The sequence below is a fragment of the Triturus cristatus genome, chromosome 6 (assembly GCF_964204655.1).
Source record: "Triturus cristatus chromosome 6, aTriCri1.1, whole genome shotgun sequence".
Lineage (NCBI taxonomy): Eukaryota > Metazoa > Chordata > Amphibia > Caudata > Salamandridae > Triturus > Triturus cristatus.
In genome coordinates this window covers 1,252,060,918-1,252,085,100 of record NC_140589.1, presented here as the reverse complement: position 1 = coordinate 1,252,085,100, position 24,183 = coordinate 1,252,060,918, and positions in this window count along the sequence as shown.

Here is a 24,183-nt window from a genome sequence, read left to right as displayed (position 1 = left end):
ATTTCTTATATGTTAGGCCTTTTTTTGATGTAAAAGAAACTTTTTTTTATGTATATTGCATGAAACATAAAAACAACATTTCTCTGCAAAATGCCTGTACTAGACTTACACATCAGGTACATAAAAATAGATTAAAGGAAAACAGTATTTAAAACAATCTGTTTAAGAAATATTCAAGGTCATTAGGGCAAAACTCTGGAGAACGGAGCTGACTCTGTCAGGGGGCCCCCTGAAAGGCTGGGGCCCTGGGCCAGAGCCCACTTTGCCCATGCATTAAAACGTCTCTGCTGGGGACCACTTAGCACAAAATAACTCCTTTGTTTATTATATTTTCCAGATAACGTTGTGTGTTCTCCTCCTACCTGACAGGTGCTGAGTAGGGATATCTTAAGTATTGTTGGGGCCCGGGGCCAAACGTATTTTGGGGCCCCTGTTCGGATCAGTTTTCAGTTTATGATCCATTTTCAACTCTCGTGACCTCTTTGACCAGGTCACTGACAGTGCACGTGCACACTCATCCACATTCTAAATGTGTTTACATTTAATATTCAGGGATAGTGACGTGTGTTTTCAATATTGTAACACAACAGCAGCTCACTAATATTGCTGCAAATAATCTCAGAGACACCCTCCCATTTCTCATATGCGAGGTGCTGTTTTGATGTAAAAGAAACTTTTTGTTAAATAGATTTTGCGTGAAACAAGCAAAACATTTCTCTGCAAAAGTTAGTAGTAGACTCTCACCATGGCTATGCGCTATTACATTGGGTTGCTATGGAAACATCTTCACACTTGCAATCTACACGCAGCTTGGGAGTAAGGTAAGGGGGGAGAAAAAGCATTGCGCACAGTCGCTATATATGGGACATACCAGTGCCAATAAGTACGTAGCAACTTATGGATCTCATTGTTTCTTTTTATATATATTCTTTTTTCATTACAGATGCTGTTTCAGCCTTTCCACACCCTGCAATTGTCCTATTTGGAGTATTACTGATTCAATATTTGTAGCATTTACATTTCTCCGCATCCCGTCCAGTGACTTTTGGAGAGCGGGCTGTTAGATTTCATGCCGCTTTTAATTTTGCGATACGCGGCGGTTTAGTTTGCCTTTGTGTCTCCCTAATCTAAGTTTCTACTTTGCCATACCACGTTTACCAAGCAAGTTGCGGCGTTGCGTTGCTAATATAGGAGTTCTTAACTTTAAAAAAAATTCTGTTACCAGACTGTAGCGTCTCTATAGCACAAGCATTAGATTTTTATTCTTTTATATGTGCCTTCAATATTTGTGTGCAAGCCTTGGCATTTCATTTTTAACCATATTCCTTCTAAACAAATACTGCTTCTGCACTGTCATGTAACAATAACCCCACAATCACCCAAACCTACCCAACCACAGTAGTAACCTAGCACCATCTTATCTGACCCGCCCATCTCGACTACCATGTTAGCTAATCTTATGCCATCCATACAAAATTCATACCCCACCTCAACCTTTCCTACTGCTACCTTACCCACTCCCAGTCATCCTTACAGGCATCTAACTTGACCTCATCCATCGCTCCCACCAGCTTATCTAACCTTCCTGCACTTGTCCAAAACATATCCAACCTCACAGTTGCCTCCCACCCCTTAACCAACCTCTCCCATGTCGCCCACCATCAATCACAACCTCTCCCATCCCTCCCACCATCTTACACAACCTCACCCTTTAGTTCCACTATCATTATCAACATACCCTTCAAACCACCAACATCGTCACCAACCTCACCCATCTTAGATACAATTCTACTCTAACTCCTCTATCCTGGCCTCTGTGTTACCCCGCCTTAGGCATATATGCTCCCAAGTCACACATCACCCATCTCTAGTGTTATCTTATCCTCCCACACACAGTCAGCTTTTGCCAACCTCATCTCCTGTACCCTGATCTTACTCACCCTTACTTAGCCCTACCAGCTTTTCTTCAAACCTTCTTTTCTTCTTATACAACCTCACAAATATCCACACCCACTTGGTGAAATCTGATCCATCCCTTCTAACTTCTTATCTGTTAAAGTTAAAGCCATTTGCTTTGCTATACAATACATTAGCAAAGCAAATGGCTTTAACTTAATCAAAGGCGAGACCTATTGCATTTTCAATGCTTGTTTTTATTATTGCTGCCACCATTGATGGGTACTAAACCCATCTCTCTCCTTTCTTTTTCTAGACCCAGGAGCCTAGACTCTAGATCCAACCTTTTGGCCAGCTTTGCTAAAAGGCTGTCCTCTTCACTGGTGGGTCCCCCAGTGATCTCTCTGGTACCTGGTTCACCTGTGTGAACTCTAGATTCCCAGATGCTAATTCTTGGATTCAAGAGTATGGGGGCCCTTTCCTCCCTAGGGAATAGTGTGGGGGGGTTATTATCCTCCTCTTCTTCTTCCCTTTCCTCATCTGACTGGTCATCACCATGTTCAGATGGGTGGTCCTTAACATACTCAGCCAAGAGCTCTTGGAGCACTAGTTTGGTTGGATGCAGGCCCGTTGTTAAAGGTTTAATTTTGCATAGGGACCTCAATTCTTTGAAAGACAAGTGTAAGTAAGGTGTGAGGTCGAGCTCCTCCACCAGGTCCATGTTATTATTTTCACTAATAGCTGGGTTTGTTTGAGTCATTCTAACCTGACAGTTCTAATCCTCTACCCTGACTGTAGTGACTTTTATTTTTCTAAATTTCTAGTGGGACTTAAGCAAGGCCCCGACAAGACTTTTAGTATTTTAGAAAAGACCAATCAGAATTCTAAAGGCAATTTTAAGAGTTCTGTCGTGTGAACAGATGGTAACCAAGTAGTCCAACAAATGCAAGTTTGTATCCCACCGCTGATCCACCAATGTGAGAAAGTGGCTCTGTATATACTGTTCTCAAATAGGTACAGTGTGTACAGAGTCCAGAGTCTCCAGAGGTTTGGCAGAGGTTAAAGTTAGATATAACCTTACTCTCTAAAGTGGTAGCTTGGTCGAGCAGTAAGGCAGTATCAGAGGACAGTGTAAAGCATTTGTTGTACACACTCAGTCAGCAAATAGTCTCACACACTCAAGAACTGAACTCTAGGCCAATGGTTTATAAAAAAATATATGGCTGTTTATTTTAGAACCAACAATAAATATTAAAATATACTTTCTCAGAATGAGATGCTTTAGTTAAATACTTTTGTAATATGCAATTGACTTTTGTAGGTAATATTTACAGGTTTTTGCAATATGCAACACAATTTCAAACACAATAATACATTGAGCTCAATGTGAGTTTTAAGTTATTTGCAATAGATTACTTTCAGGATTACTTTTCTAATTCCAGGACTGGATCCTAGATTCAGTCCTGGGACAGGTCTTGGAAACAAGTGAGTAAATTCGTTTTAGTTACTGTTGTGATTTTTAGGCAATATTTTGCTATTTTAAAAGTTGACAAAAGAAATTTCATAGAAAAACAGTCAATGATTCCCTATGGGAGAAAATTCAAGTTACAGGTAAAGTATGTTCTCGTTACTTTTGTAATCCAGGGCTGGGCTCCTAGGCTCAGTACTGGGACCTCTATCTAAAACAGGTAAGTAATTACGTTTTCACGGTTGTTACGATTTTTAAAGAATATTTGTAGTTTGCAAAAATCGACAGAAGAAATTTTACAGAAAAACAGTCAATGATTTCCTATAGAAGAAAATTGAGTTAGTGGTAACTACGGTTGTGAGTACTTTTCAGGGTCAGTGCTGGGCACCAAGATCCAGCACTGCGATCTCTCTTAATAGCAGGTGAGTATTTCCGTTTTCGTTACTCGGTTTATTTTAGGTGAATATTTTAAATTTTAGAAACTTCACACTTAGAAGACATTTTAGAAGCAACCAGTCAATGTTACCCTATGGAAGAAAATTGGGTTGTCGACTTTTGGGTAAGTACTCGACTGGCAGAGTTAAGGTTCTGGGCACAGACTCAGGGGTCTCCCAGGGTCAGGTTGGTACAGTTGTTACACCCTCAGTGGCACTGGGACGGCCGGGTGCAGAGTGAGTTAGGCCCGATGTTATCCTATGGGAGGCAGGGGGGCCTTGGTTGGTGGCTGCTGACTAGCAGGCTGTGGGAGCTGGGCTCCTGGTCACTTGCTCAGGGCAAGTGGGGAAGTAGGTAGGAGTAGAGGTTTCACTGCCAGGGCCACTCGGGCGGCTGGGTGCAGGGTGCTTTGAGTCTTCAGGCGCTCAATGATGTCAACGGGAAAGCTCCAGGATGAACAAAGGCTGCAAGCTCGGGGACGAAGATTCTTCAGGTGCCACCACCACTTCGAGAGGTAAGTTGGGTAGTTGGAGGATAGGTAAGTACCCAGGAGTCGGGCACAGGGGGCCGCAGGGTGCCGGGTGCAGGGGTGCCTGGAAATCTTATCCTCTGTTGATCGCAGTTGGGGGGTCCCTGGTTCTGAGGCTGCAGGTGTCGTCAGGAGCGTCGAGGTGAGTCCTTGGGTGCTGGACTCGAGATCACAGTTGCCGGGGGGACGTCCTCGGGGTCTTTGTCCACTCCGGCACAGGCCAGGCTGGGCGGGTGCCGAGTGTGCAGGGTTCGCAGTTCCGGGCTGATGCCAGGGGTTAGAAACTTGCTTTGAGCAGAGCCACTGCTCATGGGAGTCCCAGATGCTCAGAGTCACAAGGTAGCCAGGTCCTCCGAGGTTTGTGAGGTTGCTGGCCACAAGAGGTGCCGGGATTTAGCAGGAGCAGGTTCGAGGGTCGACAGGCCAGTAGAGCTGGGGCCAAAGCAGTTGGTGTCTTCCTCTTCTTAGCAGCTGCATGGCAGGTCTTCTTTCTTCTTGCTCTTCTTTGCTTTTTCGGAATCTGGAATCTCAGGAAGGAAGGTTCAGGGGCCCCTAAATACTAGATTTAGGGGCGTTACAGATAGGTAAAGGGCAGGGACCCATTGGATACACCCCCTATCCTGCCACTCTCCTGTGGGAGGGGGCAGTAGCCTAGTCCTGCTTGGGCAGGGCTTCCCATCTTCAAGATGGTGAGTGCCCGGAAATGTGCTTCACCTCGCCTCCCCCACCTGAGGGGTGGGGTTGGCAGGCTGGCATATCCCCTGTCCTTACTTGGGGTTTCCGGCCAGTCTTCCCGCCAGACTGGGGTCAGAACCGGTGGGGGACAGTTTGCTGGGTACAGCAAGTGGCCTGGAGAAGCTCACAAAGGCGGCATGCCTTTGAAGCTTCCCTCTGCCCATCCTGGGGAAGGAGACCTAGCACCTCGCCCAGGATGTGCATTGTTGCAGGCCCAGGAGAGTGGGGGCTCTCTACCCAGGGGTCCAGCAACATGTCTGCTGTGTGGCAGCCTAGGCAGCCTCCCAGACCAGACGTGGATTGTAGGTTAGGTTTCAGGGGGCATCTCTAAGATGCCCTCTGTAGTGCTTTGCACATTAAATCCCACACTGGCATCAGTGCTGGTTTAATGTGCTGAGAAGTTTGATTCCAAACTTCTCAGTCTTCAGTGTTGCCATCATGGTGCTGTGGATTTCGTGTTTGACGGTGAACAACCTTTACAACGCAACTTTTACACCGCACTACCATTACAACGAAACTATTACAACGCGAAATCTGTTACAACGCATGCCATTACAACGCATGCCATTACAACGAAATGCACTAGATGGCGTGCTAACATTAGAAATAGTGTAGTTTTACTATCCAAACACCTTCCCTACTGCAACGTGGACTGGAGTTAGAATAGTAAATTATACATTTCTAATGTCAGCACTCCATCTAGTGTACGTCGTTGTAAAAGCATGCGTTGTAAAGGCTGGCGTTGTAACAGATCTTGCGGTGTAAAAAATGCGTTGTAACGGCATGCGGTGTAAAAGCATGCGTTGTAACGTCATACATCCGTGTTTGACGAGCTCTCAGCACCATAAACTCTTAAATGGCAGCACTGCACTTACAGTGCCCAGGAATGGACCTGGGTACTGTAGGGGCACAGGGCTCATGCTCCTGTGCCCACACCACTGGCATAGGTGACGCAGCTAGAGGGGTGGCTGATGTATGCCAGGGCAGTGTAGGTTGTGGGCATGGCACACAGGGATGTGTGCCGATGTGTGCCATGTCGACTCTTTGTTTTGTCTTGTACCCAGACACTCAGCCTGCAAGGGCAGTGTGGTTGTGTTAGGGTACAGGGCCTCTAAGGGTGGCACAATAAGTGCTGCAGCCCTTAGAGGCCTACCCTGGTCACAAGGCCCTGGGTACCTAGGGTACCATTTACCAGGGGCTGAAATGTGGCCAGGGTTTGCCAATTGGGACTTTAGGTTTTAGGGAAGGAACATAGGCCCTGGGCACCTGATTGGCAGGAGTCCAGGGCACACTCAGTTAAAGTACATTCAGCAATTCAGCAAAAAGTGGGTGCATACCATGCAAGAAAGATGGCACTTTCTCACAGGGAGGCTTTGGTCCGCACATTCAGAGGACTTTAGGAAGGAGGCAGCGAAGAACCTAAGACACACGTGGTATTACAGATTTTTTCTCTCCTTGGGTACGGTGAGACACCTGGTGATGTGGTTTTATAGACTGCTGTCCAAGATGTCTCGTAATCCATTGTTGAAACTATGCCAGAGGTGGGGGGCAATCCTGAACCAGGAAGCCTCAGATTCTGACTGGAGTAAGATCCTGCCCCCCAAGAAGGTCTTGAGGAATACAAGATTGAAATATGCGCGGTTCAACTTCTTACATATGCCATACATGACCCGGCATAGAATCCAGGTTGTCTCTGGCTGAAAACCACGCTGTTGCCCCACATTCAACCGTTCAGACGCAGACTTCATTCATATGACCTGGGGTTGCCCTGTACTGCGTCCTTTCTGGGATGCGATGGGCCTTTTTAGAGATATCCTATATACCTTAGGCTTGGAACCAAACTTGGGGACCTGATCCCCCCCAGACCCCACAAGACTCCGCTTATATACAATGACCACACTCTGGCACATAAAAATGAGAACTGGCTACAGTAATTCCCCCCCATGCTTTCCCTATTCTAATTACCCATAGAGCCTTACTCTATTGCGATCTCTGCACTGGTTTTAAAGATTTACACTGTTGGAAATTTTAATATTAGCTTCCCCCCAGACATCCTCAACTTGAGAGGCTGGTTCCTCTCAGTGGTTCCTCTCAGTGGATCAGCCACACTGCGGCTAGACTACACAACATATTTGTACACCCCCCCCCCCCCGATATAATTTCTAACATATTGGACTTACATTGCTGACAGTGTAACACATCTGTTTAAAATGCTTGAGAGATGTAATATTGGTTGGTTCAATGATGAACGATTTGTAAATGAGGTCTTATACCTGCCTTCTGGAAACTTGATTGTGGTATGATTTATGCAGTAATGCAGTGTACTCAACAAACCGTTGTCAATTATAAATGCCAATAAAAATATGTTTTTAAAACAACTTTAGTACAACAGTGTGAGAAGCTGGCCTGGTGTATGATGTCCACTAATGTAAGTGGGCACCTGGCACCAGTCCAGAATACCCTTATGGTGATTTATGAGGTGTTAGACAACCTTAGAAGGTTCTAAGTAGTAGCTGTGGAGAGCAGCCTTCAGGCTTAGTCCAGAAGGCGTGTAAAGCAGCATGTTTTACCAGAATGCAATCCTATAGCATGGATTAAGTGAAAAAGAACTACACCAAGTATTCATAAAAATATGTATTTATTATAGAATACTCTCTAGTACGTTCAAGTATCTCCCGCATGGAGATAAACACAATGCACACACAACTTTAGCAAGAAATATAGTAAATAGCACAAAAACATAGAGGGCCCGGGGGGGTCCAAACCATATATTAAGAAAGTGGTATAACAACCACTACTCGAGTCAGGACAATATCGAGAGGACATAGAATTGCTGGGGACCCACAGAACCACCCAGAGCATGTGCAGTGTGTGAACACGGCCGCGTGCTCCTTACAAGTCTATGTGCAAGGCGCTGTTGGATTTTTAAAGATTAAGGACCCTTCCTAGTGGACCCAAGAAGAACGCCTTGGAAGACAGAAGTTTGGAGAGCCACCCCACCCGTGGATACCTTAGTACCCACGTTACCTACACCAGGGAAGCGGGCTGCATACGAGTGAAGTGGTGTCGGAAACTGATGTCGAACCCAATGGAGGACTTCAAGAAAGTGCCATTGCTGGAAGAGGAGAAAGTGTCTGTGGGCATCCAAACATGGTTTCTTGAAGAGGAGTACCTGAAAGTAGAGGGGAAAGAGTCTATGTCACTCAGGAGTGACCAGGAGACTTGGAAGATGGATGCCCTCTGGTTGCTTCAGGGAAGATGATGATGACCTTGACTCTGCAGCTGTGAGGACCAGGCGATGCTGAGGAAGACCAGGACCCAGGCACGAGCTGCCCCACAATGGATGTTAAGTGCTGAGGGATCGGTGTCCAGTGGGAGCACCAACAAACCTTGGCAAATGCAACTCACGCAGGAATCAAAGAAGGAGCAACGTTGGGACCAGCAAGGTCCAGGGCACTCACCAAAAGCAGGGGAGTCAGGACAGACCCCGAGCAATCAGAGGAGCTCAAAAAACCAACTTTGACCCTCAAATGGACCCATAGGCTGGAGGCTCTGGAGTCGCAAGAGGGCCTCAAGCAGCTCAACAAAAGATGCAGGCCACGATGCACATGATGTGGTGTGGCTGAAGATTCTGGTCACAGGAGATGCTCGAGGTTGGGGCTACGTGAAGCCCGAAGATCTTCTTGGAAGGAAGCCAACAAGCCTTTGCAACTGCAAGTTGGATGCAGTGCAAGGGGGTTCAGTTATTGCAACCCCCACAAGGGATACTGGCCTCAAACTTGGTGAGAGGGCAGGTCAGGCCTCAGTAGCTGTGGTAAATCACCACCTGTGTTGCAGAGCCCAAGGACTCCGGAGGAGCTCAGGATCTGCAGACTGGTCGACTTAGTTGCGGTGCCTGCAAATGAAGGGGAGTGACTCCTTCACTCCAAGGTAGATTTCTTCAGGTCTTTGATGCTCTACAGGCATCGGTAGGTTTCTGTATGATGCACAGGCACAGATGATTCAGCAGACTGGAAGGGAAACGAAGTCAGGCCCAAGCGAAGTCCAGAGTGACCAGATTGTAGAAGTGTAGTGGTGTCTGATCTGAATCTTATCCCATGACGGAACTAAGGACCTACACCCAGGTAAGCCCTTAAGTACCCTAGGGAAATGGTTGGGAAGATTCAGGGGACCCTCCCAGGGGAGAGTCTGGACAGGGGCGAGGTTACTCCCATGCCCTTTAAACCTTTAGAAAGCAATCCTAGTGGTAGCTGTGCAGAGCAGCCTGCACGCCAAATCTTGAAGGAATGTAAAACGGCTTGTTTTACCAGAATATCAGACGTGAGTCCCTTGCTCACTTTGCCACTGGATTCAAGCAAGCCTGGCTGAAGACGGCTGAAATGGCAGAAACCGGTCCTAGGAAGCTTGTTTCCGGTCCAGGGAAGACATGTCTTGGCAGTTCGGGCTGGACTGTTCCCATGAGGCACAGGGTCAGACTGATTTGCATATGGCCATGTCTGAACTGGGGTGGCAGAGTGGGCTAAAGAACGGTGATGGATTAAACCCAGATCAGTTGACTGGGGGTGAGTGCTTGCAATGTCCAACACTCCGTCCATCATTTCCTTTGGTTTTTGCTTTGTTCGCCATAAGTTGGCAGGGTATGCTCAGACGTGAGTCCCTTGCTCACTTTGCCACTGGATTCAAGCAAGCCTGGCTGAAGACGGCTGAAATGCCAGAAACCGGTCCTAGGAAGCTTGTTTCCGGTCCAGGGAAGACATGTCTTGGCAGTTCGGGCTGGACTGTTCCCATGAGGCACAGGGTCAGACTGATTTGCATATATGTCTGAACTGGGGTGGCAGAGTGGGCTAAAGAACGGTGAGGGATTAAACCCAGATCAGTTGACTGGGGGTGAGTGCTTGCACTGTTCAACACTCCGTCCATCATTTCCTTTGGTTTTTGCTTTGTTCGCCATAAGTTGGCAGGGTATGCTCAGACGTGAGTCCCTTGCTCACTTTGCCACTGGATTCAAGCAAGCCTGGCTGAAGACGGCTGAAATGCCAGAAATCAGTCCTAGGAAGCTTGTTTCCGGTCCAGGGAAGACATGTCTTGGCAGTTCGGGCTGGACTGTTCCCATGAGGCACAGGGTCAGACTGATTTGCATATGGCCATGTCTGAACTGGGGTGGCAGAGTGGGCTAAAGAACGGTGAGGGATTAAACCCAGATCAGTTGACTGGGGGTGAGTGCTTGCAACGTTCAACACTCCGTCCATCATTTCCTTTGGTTTTTGCTTTGTTCGCCATAAGTTGGCAGGGTATGCTCAGACGTGAGTCCCGTGCTCACTTTGCCACTGGATTCAAGCAAACCTGGCTGAAGACGGCTGAAATGCCAGAAACCGGTCCTAGGAAGCTTGTTTCCGGTCCAGGGAAGACATGTCTTGGCAGTTCGGGCTGGACTGTTCCCATGAGGCACAGGGTCAGGCTGATTTGCATATGGCCATGTCTGAACTGGGGTGGCAGAGTGGGCTAAAGAACGGTGAGGGATTAAACCCAGATCAGTTGACTGGGGGTGAGTGCTTGCAATGTTCAACACTCCGTCAATCATTTCCTTTGGTTTTTGCTTTGTTCGCCATAAGTTGCCAGGGTATGCTCAGACGTGAGTCCCTTGCTCTCTTTGCCACTGGATTCAAGCAAGCCTGGCTGAAGACGGCTGAAATGCCAGAAACCGGTCCTAGGAAGCTTGTTTCCGGTCCAGGGAAGACATGTCTTGGCAGTTCGGGCTGGACTGTTCCCATGAGGCACAGGGTCAGACTGATTTGCATATGGCCATGTCTGAACTGGGGTGGCAGAGTGGACTAAAGAACGGTGATGGATTAAACCCAGATCAGTTGACTGGGGGTGAGTGCTTGCAATGTCCAACACTCCGTCCATCATTTCCTTTGGTTTTTGCTTTGTTCGCCATAAGTTGGCAGGGTATGCTCAGACGTGAGTCCCTTGCTCACTTTGCCACTGGATTCAAGCAAGCCTGGCTGAAGACGGCTGAAATGCCAGAAACCGCTCCTAGGAAGCTTGTTTCCGGTCCAGGGAAGACATGTCTTGGCAGTTCGGGCTGGACTGTTCCCATGAGGCACAGGGTCAGACTGATTTGCATATGGCCATGTCTGAACTGGGGTGGCAGAGTGGGCTAAAGAACGGTGATGGATTAAACCCAGATCATTCGACTGGGGGTGAGTGCTTGCAATGTTCAACACTCCGTCCATCATTTCCTTTGGTTTTTGCTTTGTTCGCCATAAGTTGGCAGGGTATGCTCAGACGTGAGTCCCTTGCTCACTTTGCCACTGGATTCAAGCAAGCCTGGCTGAAGACGGCTGAAATGCCAGAAACCGGTCCTAGGAAGCTTGTTTCCGGTCCAGGGAAGACATGTCTTGGCAGTTCGGGCTGGACTCTTCCCATGAGGCACAGGGTCAGACTGATTTGCATATGGCCATGTCTGAACTGGGGTGGCAGAGTGGGCTAGAGAACGGTGAGGGATTAAACCCAGATCAGTTGACTGGGGCTGAGTGCTTGCAATGTTCAACACTCCGTCCATCATTTCCTTTGGTTTTTGCTTTGTTCGCCATAAGTTGGCAGGGTATGCTCAGACGTGAGTCCCTTGCTCACTTTGCCACTGGATTCAAGCAAGCCTGGCTGAAGACGGCTGAAATGCCAGAAACCGCTCCTAGGAAGCTTGTTTCCGGTCCAGGGAAGACATGGCTTGGCAGTTCGGGCTGGACTGTTCCCATGAGGCACAGGGTCAGACGGATTTGCATATGGCCATGTCTGAACTGGGGTGGCAGAGTGGGCTAAAGAACGGTGATGGATTAAACCCAGATCATTCGACTAGGGGTGAGTGCTTGCAATGTTCAACACTCCGTCCATCATTTCCTTTGGTTTTTGCTTTGTTCGCCATAAGTTGGCAGGGTATGCTCAGACGTGAGTCCCTTGCTCACTTTGCCACTGGATTCAAGCAAGCCTGGCTGAAGACGGCTGAAATGCCAGAAACCGGTCCTAGGAAGCTTGTTTCCGGTCCAGGGAAGACATGTCTTGGCAGTTCGGGCTGGACTGTTCCCATGAGGCACAGGGTCAGACTGATTTGCATATGGCCATGTCTGAACTGGGGTGGCAGAGTGGGCTAAAGAACGGTGATGGATTAAACCCAGATCAGTTGACTGGGGGTGAGTACTTGCAATGTACAACACTCCGTCCATCATTTCCTTTGGTTTTTGCTTTGTTCGCCATAAGTTGGCAGGGTATGCTCAGACGTGAGTCCCTTGCTCACTTTGCCACTGGATTCAAGCAAGCCTGGCTGAAGACGGCTGAAATGCCAGAAACCGCTCCTAGGAAGCTTGTTTCCGGTCCAGGGAAGACATGTCTTGGCAGTTCGGGCTGGACTGTTCCCATGAAGCACAGGGTCAGACTGATTTGCATATGGCCATGTCTGAACTGGGGTGGCAGAGTGGGCTAAAGAACGGTGATGGATTAAACCGAGATCAGTTGACTAGGGGTGAGTGCTTGCAATGTTTAACACTCCGTCCATCATTTCCTTTGGTTTTTGCTTTGTTCGCCATAAGTTGGCAGGGTATGCTCAGACGTGAGTCCCTTGCTCACTTTGCCACTGGATTCAAGCAAGCCTGGCTGAAGACGGCTGAAATGCCAGAAACCGGTCCTAGGAAGCTTGTTTCCGGTCCAGGGAAGACATGTCTTGGCAGTTCGGGCTGGACTGTTCCGATGAGGCACAAGGTCAGACTGATTTGCATATGTCCATGTCTGAACTGGGGTGGCAGAGTGGGCTAAAGAACGGTGAGGGATTAAACCCAGATCAGTTGACTGGGGGTGAGTGCTTGCAATGTTCAACACTCCGTCCATCATTTCCTTTGGTTTTTGCTCTGTTCGCCATAAGTTGGCAGGGTATGCTCAGACGTGAGTCCCTTGCTCACTTTGCCACTGGATTCAAGCAAGCCTGGCTGAAGACGGCTGAAATGCCAGAAACCGCTCCTAGGAAGCTTGTTTCCGGTCCAGGGAAGACATGTCTTGGCAGTGCGGGCTGGACTGTTCCCATGAGGCACAGGGTCAGACTGATTTGCATATGGCCATGTCTGCACTGGGGTGGCAGAGTGGGCAAAAGAACGGTGATGGATTAAACCCAGATCAGTTGACTGGGGGTGAGTGCTTGCAATGTTCAGCACTCCGTCCATCATTTCCTTTGGTTTTTGCTTTGTTCGCCATAAATTGGCAGGGTATGCTCAGACGTGAGTCCCTTGCTCACTTTGCCACTGGATTCAAGCAAGCCTGGCTGAAGACGGCTGAAATGCCAGAAACCGGTCCTAGGAAGCTTGTTTCCGGTCCAGGGAAGACATGTCTTGGCAGTTCGGGCTGGACTGTTCCCATGAGGCACAGGGTCAGACTGATTTGCATATGGCCATGTCTGAACTGGGGTGGCAGAGTGGGCTAAAGAACGGTGATGGATTAAACCCAGATCTGTTGACTGGGGGTGAGTGCTTGCAATGTCCAACACTCCGTCCATCATTTCCTTTGGTTTTTGCTTTGTTCGCCATAAGTTGGCAGGGTATGCTCAGACGTGAGTCCCTTGCTCACTTTGCCACTGGATTCAAGCAAGCCTGGCTGAAGACGGCTGAAATGCCAGAAACCGGTCCTAGGAAGCTTGTTTCCGGTCCAGGGAAGACATGTCTTGGCAGTTCGGGCTGGACTGTTCCCATGAGGCACAGGGTCAGACTGATTTGCATATGACCATGTCTGAACTGGGGTGGCAGAGTGGGCTAAAGAACGGTGATGGATTAAACCCAGATCAGTTGACTGGGGGTGAGTGCTTGCAATGTTCAACACTCCGTCCATCATTTCCTTTGGTTTTTGCTTTGTTCGCCATAAGTTGACAGGGTATGCTCAGGCGTGAGTCCCTTGCTCACTTTGCCACTGGATTCAAGCAAGCCTGGCTGAAGACGGCTGAAATGCCAGAAACCGGTCCTAGGAAGCTTGTTTCCGGTCCAGGGAAGACATGTCTTGGCAGTTCGGGCTGGACTGTTCCCATGAGGCACAGGGTCAGACTGATTTGCATATGGCCATGTCTGAACTGGGGTGGCAGAGTGGGCTAAAGAACGGTGAGGGATTAAACCCAGATCAGTTGACTGGGGGTGAGTGCTTGCAATGTTCAACACTCCGTCCATCATTTCCTTTGGTTTTTGCTTTGTTCGCCATAAGTTGGCAGGGTATGCTCAGACGTGAGTCCCTTGCTCACTTTGCCACTGGATTTAAGCAAGCCTGGCTGAAGACGGCTGAAATGCCAGAAACCGGTCCTAGGAAGCTTGTTTCCGGTCCAGGGAAGACATGTCTTGGCAGTTCGGGCTGGACTGTTCCCATGAGGCACAGGGTCAGACTGATTTGCATATGGCCATGTCTGAACTGGGGTGGCAGAGTGGGCTAAAGAAAGGTGATGGATTAAACCCAGATCAGTTGACTGGGGGTGAGTGCTTGCAATGTTCAACACTCCGTCCATCATTTCCTTTGGTTTTCATTAATTGAAGTGGGCACCTTGCACCAGTCCAAATGACCCTTATGATGTATGAGGTCAACGATAACCTTTAGAAAGCAATCCTAGTGGTAGCTGTGCAGAGCAGCCTTCATGCCTAATCTTGAAGGAATGTAAAACGGCTTGTTTTACCAGAATATCACCTCCTATATTGACTAAATGAAAGGAGAACCACACCGTAGTTATATAAAAATATGTATTTCTTAATATAACACTCTCTAGCATCCTCTACACGAGGATAGAACACAAAGCACACAATACGAGATCAATAGAACAGTTGTAAGTACACAATACACAGTGGGCTCCAGGGGGAGACCAAACCATATACTAAAATAGTGGTTTAACAATCACAACTTGAGTCAAGGCACAGTCTAGAGCACCTAGAATTGCTGGGACCCCAAGGAGGACCGGTGCAGTGTGCTAACACGACCACGGGCTCCGTATGATTCTATGGGGAAGTCGTGGTTACAGGTTTAAAGTTTAAGGGCCCTTTTAGGAGGACTTCAAGCAAACCCTTTGGAACTTAAGAGGTTGGAGAGCCACCTCTCCCGTGTATACCGTAGTACCCGAGTTACCTATCCCAGAGGAGCCGGGTGCATAGGTCTGGAGTGGTGTCGGAAACCGCTGTCGTTCTCAATGGTGTACTGCTACCGTGAAGGTAAAAAGGGTCCGGAGGAATCCAAGCCTGGATTCTGTAAGGAAGGAACCTGAAAACAGAGAGGACAGAGTCTGGGTCACTTCAGGGTGACCAGGGGCTCGGTAGACGAATGCCCACCGATGTCGGGTGCTTCAGGTGTGAAGAAGGGATGCTTGACTCTGCTGCCACGAGGACCAGGACATGTTGAGGATGACCAGGAGCTGGAGGTGAGCTGTCCCACGAAGGATGTCGAGTGCTGAGGGGTCGGTGTCCAGCTGGAGCACCAACAAGCCTTGGCAAAAGCAACCCACGCAGGAAGGTTGAGCAGGTTACGGTGTAGACCAGCAAGGTTCAGGAGACTCACCAAGCAATGGGGAGTTAGGGCACATCTGGAGCAACCAGGAAAGCCCAACAGAATTCAAGATGGCCCTCAGGGGGCCCCACAGGCCGAATGACCAGGAGCCGTGAGGGGACCTCGAGCAAGATTGCAAAGTACTAGCCCACGGAGCACCAGTGTGAGGAGGCCTGAGTTTTTCGTGCAAATACTGCTCAGGGTCAGGACTACATGGATTCCATGGAAAGCTTGGGAATTGCCAACAAGCATATGCAACTGAAAATTGACACGGCCTCAAACTTGCTGAGAGGGCAGATCAACCTCAGGGACCTTGGAAAACCCACTTCCTGTGTTGCTGAAATCTTCGGAGTCTGCAGGAGCTCAGGAGCAGCAGACAGGTCAGTTGCGTTAAGGTGCCTGCAGTTGCAGGGGAGTGGCTCCTTCACTCCAAGGGAGATTCTTTGGCTGCCCTTAGTGCACCACAGGTCCTGCACAGAGCCAGTATGGAGCACGGGCACAGACAAAGCTTTGGACAGAGAGGGGGACGAAGACGGGCCCAGTCGAAGTCCAGTGAAGTCCAGAGTGTCCAGATGGTCGAAGGTCTATGGTTTCTTCTTGTATAATCTTGTCCACGGAAATCTAAAGTCTCACAGCCAGGTAAGCTCTTTTGTACCCAAGGGAGAGGGTTGGACAGATTTGGGAGGCCCTCCTAGGGGAGGGGCAGGACAGAGGGGTGGTTACACCCATGTTCTTTGTTCATTTTCGCACCAGAGCAGGATCCAATGGCTCCCAGAACTGGTTTGAGCTGCACTATGCACAGGGACACCAAATGTACCCCAAGAGCACACTTTCAGGCACTCTCAGAGTGCACCCACCCAGCCCCAATAAACTAAATCCTGTCTGGGAGGTAGTCACACCTCCCTGTGACAGGTGCCTAATGTGCTGCCTTCCCCTGCTTGAGCTTGGCTCAGAAGCAGGAGGGCAGAAATGTGTCTCTGGTCGGCAGCATCCATTTTGTGCTGTCTGGGTCGAGAAGGCTGGCATCGGATAGACCAGTGACCCCACGCAGCTTGTTTCTGAAGGGTGGAATCATACCTCCCACACCGTTTACCTGTTTGGAGATATGATTCTGAGGTGTTTGATACCAAACACGATATGTTTTAATGCAGCCGTTTTTGAGATAGCATTTACCGCGCGGTTATAATGCACCTCTACCTATATGTCCGGCTGAGTCACAGACAACCCCGTAGAATGGTCTCTGAAGGCTGCAGAGGGGCCCTGCTCATGCAGTGGCACCCTTCTCACTAGGAACCCAGCACCCTGTCTTCAGGATTGATAGGGCCTGCTATAGTGGTGACTTATAATTTTTAAGTGTAGTGACCATTAGATAAAGTGAACTTATATCTAAGTCAGTGGTGCAAGTACCAGCTTACACAGGTTACTGTAGGAGACCTGTAGTTCCATTTTGCATGGACTCTCATGGGTAGCATAATTAATACTTCAGCCTATGGGAGGCCTCTGGGGTACCTATGCCCTGGGTACATTGGTACCATATACCAGGGAGTGATAAGGGTACCCCAGTATCCAATCTGGAGTGTACCAAAGTACATGTATGACAATTTAAGGGAGAAAGCAGATAGACTGGGGTCCTGATTAGCAGGATCCCAGTCAGACTAGTCAAAACAGTGAAACATCAAGCAAAAAGTGGGGGGAACCATAAGAAACAGATCCTACTTTCCTATACAACCCCCCCACCCAAACGAAAGGAGATGAGACTAACCTTGACCAGTTGAGTCTTCATTTTCTAAGTGGAAATATCTGGAGAGTCCATCTGCATTGGCATGGTTACTCCCAGGTCTATGTTCCACTGTATAGTCCATCCCCTGTAGGGAAATGGACTACCTCAAAAGTTTGGGGTTTTCACCCTTCATCTGTTTTAGCCGTAAGAGGGGCTTATGGTCTGTCTGAAAAATGAAGTGAGTGCTAAACAAGTATGGCCTCAGCTTCTTCAGAGCCCAAACCACAGCAAAGGCCTCCCTCTCAATAGCTGACCAATGTTTCTCTCTGGAGGTCAGTCCTCTGCTTATGAAAGCTACTGGCTGATCCTAACCATCTTGATTCAGTTGTGATAACACAGCCCCTACCCCACAACTCAGATGCATCAGTTTGAACAATGAATTGTTTGGAATAGTCAGGATATTGCAGAATGGGAGCAGTGCACATGGCATGCTTCAGGTCATCAAGTGCCTTTTGACAGCTAACTGTCCACTGAACTTTCTTAGACATTCTTTTAGAGGTCATATCATTCAAGGGGTCACTATAGATCCATATCCCTTGACAAACCTCCTGTAGTACACACTCAGGCTCAAGAAAGCTCTGACCTGAGTCTCGCTAGATAGAGCAACCCAGTCCCTGATGGTCTGGATTTTGCTCTGCAATGGTTGAACCTGGCCTCTACCCACAAGGTGGCCCAGGTACACAACCTTACTCTGCCCTATCTGGCACTTGGTGGCCTTGATTGTGAGGCCTGCTTTTTGCAGGGCCTCCAGAACATTTCTCAGGTGAGCCAGGAAATCCTCCCAGGTGGAACTAAAGACAGCAATATCATCAAGATAAGCTGCACTATAGTCTTCCAGGCCTGTGAGAACATTATTCACCAACCTCTGAAATGTGGCAGGTTCATTCTTCAAACGAAAAGGCATTGCAATGAATTGATAATGCCCACTAGGGGCTGAGAATCCTATTTTGGGGTTGGCATCCTCAGCTAGTCTGAATTGCCAATATCCAGCAGTGAGGTCAAATGTACTCAAGAATTTGACTGAGGCCAAAGTATCAATAAGTTAATCTGTCCTAGGAATAGAGTGAGCATCAGTCCTAGTGACTGCATACTGCATTAAGCCCCCTGTAGTGCACACAAAACCTAATTTCTCTCTTACCACCCTTGGTATGAGGTTTGGGTACCAGGACCACTGGACTAGCCTAAGGGCTATCTGAAGGCTCTATCTCTCCGAATTCAAGCTTCTTTTGGACCTCTGTCCTGATGCAATCTCTGACATAGTCAGGCTGCCTGTAAATCTTATTTTTAACAGGTAGACTCTCACCTGTGTCCACTTCATGGGTACACCAGGTGGTTTGACTAGGTGACAAAGAAAACATATGCCTATATTGATTGAGGACCTTCCTGCAATCAATCTGCTTTTGGTCAGTGAGGCTGCCTGCCAAAGCTACACCATCTACTGACCCATCATCGGGGTTTTGTGAGAGGAGATCAGGGAGAGGGTCACTCTCTTCCTCCTGTCCCTCATCAATTGCCATGAGCAAGGACATGTCAGCCCGGTCCACAAAAGGTTTTAGCCTGTCCACATGAAGCACCCTATGGCGGCTTCTGGGAGTGCCAAGGTCCACCAGGCAGGTGACCTCAACCTTTTGCTCAATGATAGTGTGGGGTCCCGCCACTTGTCCTGGAGAGCTGCCAGAACCACATTTCCTGGCCTGGCTGGTAAACAGTCAGGACTGCCTTTTGGTTATGCCAAGCAATTTGCAATTCTTGGCTGGCCTCCAGGTTTAAACTTGCCTTCTTCATGTACTCAGCCATCCTGGAGCGAAGACCAACTACACAGTCCAATATGTCCTATTTGGGGGGCTTAAGAGGTAACTCCCATCCCTCCTCCACCAGACACAGGGGACCCCTAACTGGATACCCAAACAGAAGTTCATAAGGGCTGTAACCAAACCCCATCTGAGGGACCTCTCTGTAGGCAAAGAGAAGGCAGGGCAGAAGGACATCCCATTTTTGCTTAAGCTTTTCTGGGAGGCCTATGAGCATACCCTTTAGGGTTTTGTTGAATCTTTCAACCAACCCATTGCATCGAGGATGAAAGGGTGTGGTGAATTTGTAATTCACACCACACTCCTTCCACATTGCAGTAATATAATGTGATGTGAAGTTGGGTCCTCTGTCAGTTAAACCCTCCTTAGGGAAGCCCACGCTGGAAAAAATTCCCAAGAGGGCCCTTGCCACCAGAGGAGCTGTAGTGGTCCTAAGGGGCATGGCCTCTGGGTACCTATTGGCATGGTCCACCACCACTAGTATGTAACTGTGCCCAGATGTTGTAGGAGGGTTCATGGGACCAATAATATCAATCCCAACCCTCTCAAAGGGCCCCCAACCACTGGAAGTGGAATCAAGGGGGCCTTTGTGAAGCCACCTGCCTTACCACTGGCTTGGAAAGTGGCACAGGAGCGAAAAAACTCCTTTGTGTCCTCAAACATTTGGGGCCAGTGAAAGTGAGGGACAAGCCTGTCCCAAGTCTTACTCTGCCCTAAGTGTCCTGTCAGGGGAATGTAATGTGCCAGGGTGAGTAGGAAGCCTCTGAACTTCAAGGGTATAACCAACCTTCTGGTGGCACCAGGCTTGGGGTCTCTGAGTACAGAAGTCCCTCATCCCAGTAGATCCTATGGGACCCACTGACATTTCCTACAACCTCAGCAGCAGCTTGCTGTCTGGGGGATTCCAGAGAGGGGTGGGTTTGCTGCTCCAAACTCAGGTCTGCCCTGGAAGGGCCCCCTGCCCCAAGATCTCAATCTGATCCGTCTCAATTCATCTGGGGCAGTTCCTTCACAGGGACTGCGATCATCTCCCTCAAGAGACTGATCCTCACTCCCAGTCTGGGTGAAGACACAGCTTTACCCCTCCTGCTTCTTCTCTTGGAAGGCACCTGGTCCATTTTTCCAAGATCCAGGGCCTGTTCAGTGGAGGTCAGTTTGGCTTGTGACCTGGTCACAGCAAACACACTTGCAGAGATGCCCAACATTTTTGTATCAGTCCTGAATTCAACCTCAGCCCAGGCTGAAGTTTCCAAATCATTGCCCAACAAACAATCTACTGGTAGGTCTGACAATACCACCACCTTTTTAGGTCCAGTTACCCCTCTCAGCTGAAATTAACAACTGCCAAGGAATGATCAGTCCTGACATTGTTAGCATTGATCACTTGGTACATTTCTCCAAGTATGATTTGGTCAGGAGACACAAGTTTCTCTGTCACCATTGGGACACTGGCCCCAGTGTCCCTGTAGGCTATGACCTCTGTTCCATTGATCAAAGGCGGTTGTCTGTACTTGTCCAGGTTACTGGGACTGACGGGTAAGGTGAAATGATCTATGCCACCATCACAAACTAGAACAGCCTGAGCTGGAGTTCTGACTAAGCCAAAACCCAAATCATATCCCAAGGTTAATCCTACTTTTCCCTTGTTTGCTGCACTACCACTTGTGCTGGAGCAAGGGGATGCAGTTTCCTTTTGGGGCAGTGGTGGTAGTTGTAGTTTCCTTGGCATTTGGACAATCAGCATCCCGTGTCCAATGGGTCTTCTGTTTATAGAGGTAACACCAAGGTTTCTTTTTGCCTTTCTTGTTGGATTGTGACTACCCCCCCAAAAATGCAGGTTTTTGGGGCCCTTGAGAAGACTCATTATTGTCTTTACCCTTGTCACCATCCTTATCTTGAGTTTTTGAAGAATCTTGTTTCTTCTTGTCTCCACTATTACTCTGATTGTTCTGCTTAACCCTGGTTCTTACCTACTTGTCTGCCTTCTTTCCTAATTCTCGGATAGATGTCAGATCTGAGTCCACTAGGTATTGATGCAAAGGCTGATTTTGACAATTGTTAAGGATCTGCTCCCTCATAATCAAATTGCACAATCCTTGGTGGTCATGCACTTTGCAACCAATCAACCAACGTCAAAGAGCCTTAATAGCACTATCTACCAAATCTATCCAGTCCTGGGTCTGTGCTTTCTGGGTGTCTCTGAACCTAATCCTGTATTGCTCAGTGGTTAAGCCAAACCCATCAATGAGAGCACTTTTCAAAACTGAGTAATTATCAGCATCCTCTCCTCTAACAGTGTAGAGCTTAGCTCTATCTTTGTCAGCAAAGGAGAGTCACAAGATAGCTCACTGCTCTGAGGGAACCTTCTGCACTATACAGGCCCTCTCTAAAGTGGTTATCCATTTATTGATTTCTCCCCCAGCATGGTAGGGAGGGAAAATCTTGCTCAGGTTACTATGTTCAAAGGAATGTTCCTTAGCTCTAGGGACACTGTTGCTGCCATCATGGGACTCTAGTCCCAACTTTTTCCTAGCTCTCTGAACTTCCAGGGACTCTCTATCAAGGGCCAACTGCTCTTACCTGAGTCTAAGTCTAGCTTTCCAAGCTCAACAAGTTGGTACTCCCTATCAAAAGAGTTACCCCTCTTACTAGAAACAAAGGTCCCTACCGAGGCTTGGGATTCTGCAGAGGAGGATCTAGACCTTCCAGGAGGATCAATGGCGGTATACCCTCTAAGCCACTTGTGTTTTCCTCTGGGAGGTCTAAATTATCCAGGTGGGAATCATCAGGCTCCCCCTGCTCAGGGTTAGAGTCAAGGTCATAGGGGTGCTCCCCTTCTGGCATCTCTCTTGCTCCATGCCTACCCATCTTCTCCTGCTCATCTGACCCACTAGTTTTCTGGAGGTCATCTAACAGTAAGGCCTCTAAGAGACATTTCGTTGTCTTCAACTGTCTAGAGGCACGCAGGGCTTTTTTATTTCTTGGAACGAAAGCTCACTGTATCTAGCAGTCAGAGAGCCACTGGCATCTCCTTTGGAAGACATACTAAGTGTGATGTGGTGTTGCACCTACCTAATCTTGTGGGAATTAAACTCTCTTAGGTTTGAGAAAGGGTGTGCTAGACCCTTGACTTACCCAACTCCAAGTTGAGTAGAACTTACTTATTCTAAGCTTGTATTATATGTGCCTAGAACAGTTATGGTTTTCTCAATTAATCAACACAAAGATTTATCTGGTAAAACAACGCAGGCTTGAATCCCAACCGCTGCACACCAATGTGAGAAGCTGGCCTGGTATATGATGTCCACTAATGTAAGTGGGCACCTTGCACCAGTCCAGACAATCCTTATAGTGATTTCAGAGGTCTTAGACAACCTTAGAAGCTCTCTAGGTGGTAGCTGCGGAGAGCAGCCTTCAGGCTTAGCCCAGAGGGAGTGTAAAGCAGCCTATTTAAACAGAATGCAATCTTATAGTATAGTTTAAGTGAAAAAGAACCACACCAAGTATTCATAAACATATGTATTTATTGTAGAATACTCTCTAGTACGTTCAAGTATCTCCCACATGGAGATAAACACAATGCACACAAAACTTTGGCAAGAAATACAGCAAATAGCACGAAATACACAGTGGGCACCGGGGTGGACCAAACAATATATTATAAAAGTGGTATAAGAACCACGACTCAAGTCAGGACGATGTTGAGAGGATGTAGAATTGCTGGGGACCCACAGAAGCACCCACGGTAAGTCGATAGTGACCCCACGGAGAGAGTGTGCAGTGTCTGAACATGACCGCATGCTCCGTACAAGTCTATGTGCAAGTCGCTGTTGGATTTTTAAAGATTAAGGACCCTTCCCAGTGGACCCTAGAAGAACGCCTTGGAAGACAGAAGGTTGGAGAGCCACCTCACCCGTGGATACCCTAGTGCCCACGTTACCTACACCAGGGAAGCGGGTACATACGTGTGAAGTAGTGTTGGAAACCCAATGGAGGACTTCAGGAAAGTGCCACTGCTGTAAGAGGAGAAAGTGTCCATAGGAACTCAAACATGTATTATTGAAGAGGAGTACCTGAAAGCAGAGGGGACAGAGTCTATGTCACTCAGGAGTGACCAGGAGACTTGGAAGACGAATGCCCTCTGATGTTGGGTGCTTCAGGGAAGATGACAATGACCTTGACTCTGTAGCTGTGAGGAACAGGCAATGCTGAGGAAGACCAGGACTCGTGTTGTAGTGTAGTTCCAATAACTCTATATAGGATCTACGCTTTCAGACAACATACACTGCGGGATTGGTGTCCAGACTTATTCCAGACACCCCCACCGGGTATGTTCGCTTGGATACCAGATAGCTCACAGTGCCACTGTAAACTCCTCTTACCAAGGAGAGAATAGTTCCTAGCAACTATCGAACATGACAACTCTGTCCCGTCAGTGATCATGGAAACAGTACAGTACTTTTCGCTCAGTCACTCGTGCTCACTTTGTCTCAGAGGAATACACAGAATAAACGGTGGGGATGTTTTTTAATGAGCATTTATTGAACCAGCGCCATTCTAATGTAAAATAGGTGAGCTGAAATATAAATGATTCTAAGCACCAATAAAGTAAAAGGGTGTTAGATCCCTACCATAGTGCTAAAACAATGAGTACAGGCAAGTATAAAAATACATGACAGTAATAATACGTACTCCTACGATGCGACCCTAACTAGATGTGCCTAAGTGTACCTCGCATGTATGTAGATGTAGAGCCAAAAATCCCCCAAAGATAAAGCCAACCCCATTACCTGGATTGAAAGACTGTGGGACCCCGTTTTGGTCTGGAGATGGACACCCTGCGAGGGATGTCGGACCACGTCGTGATTAAGTGTCTGCGTGCAGGAACCTCAGCGTCTTGCGTCAGTGTGTCAGCATGGAAGTCCTTTTCTCCTCTGCCTGTCTCAGCGAAGATATGGTGTTTATACACCCAAAGTGGAAC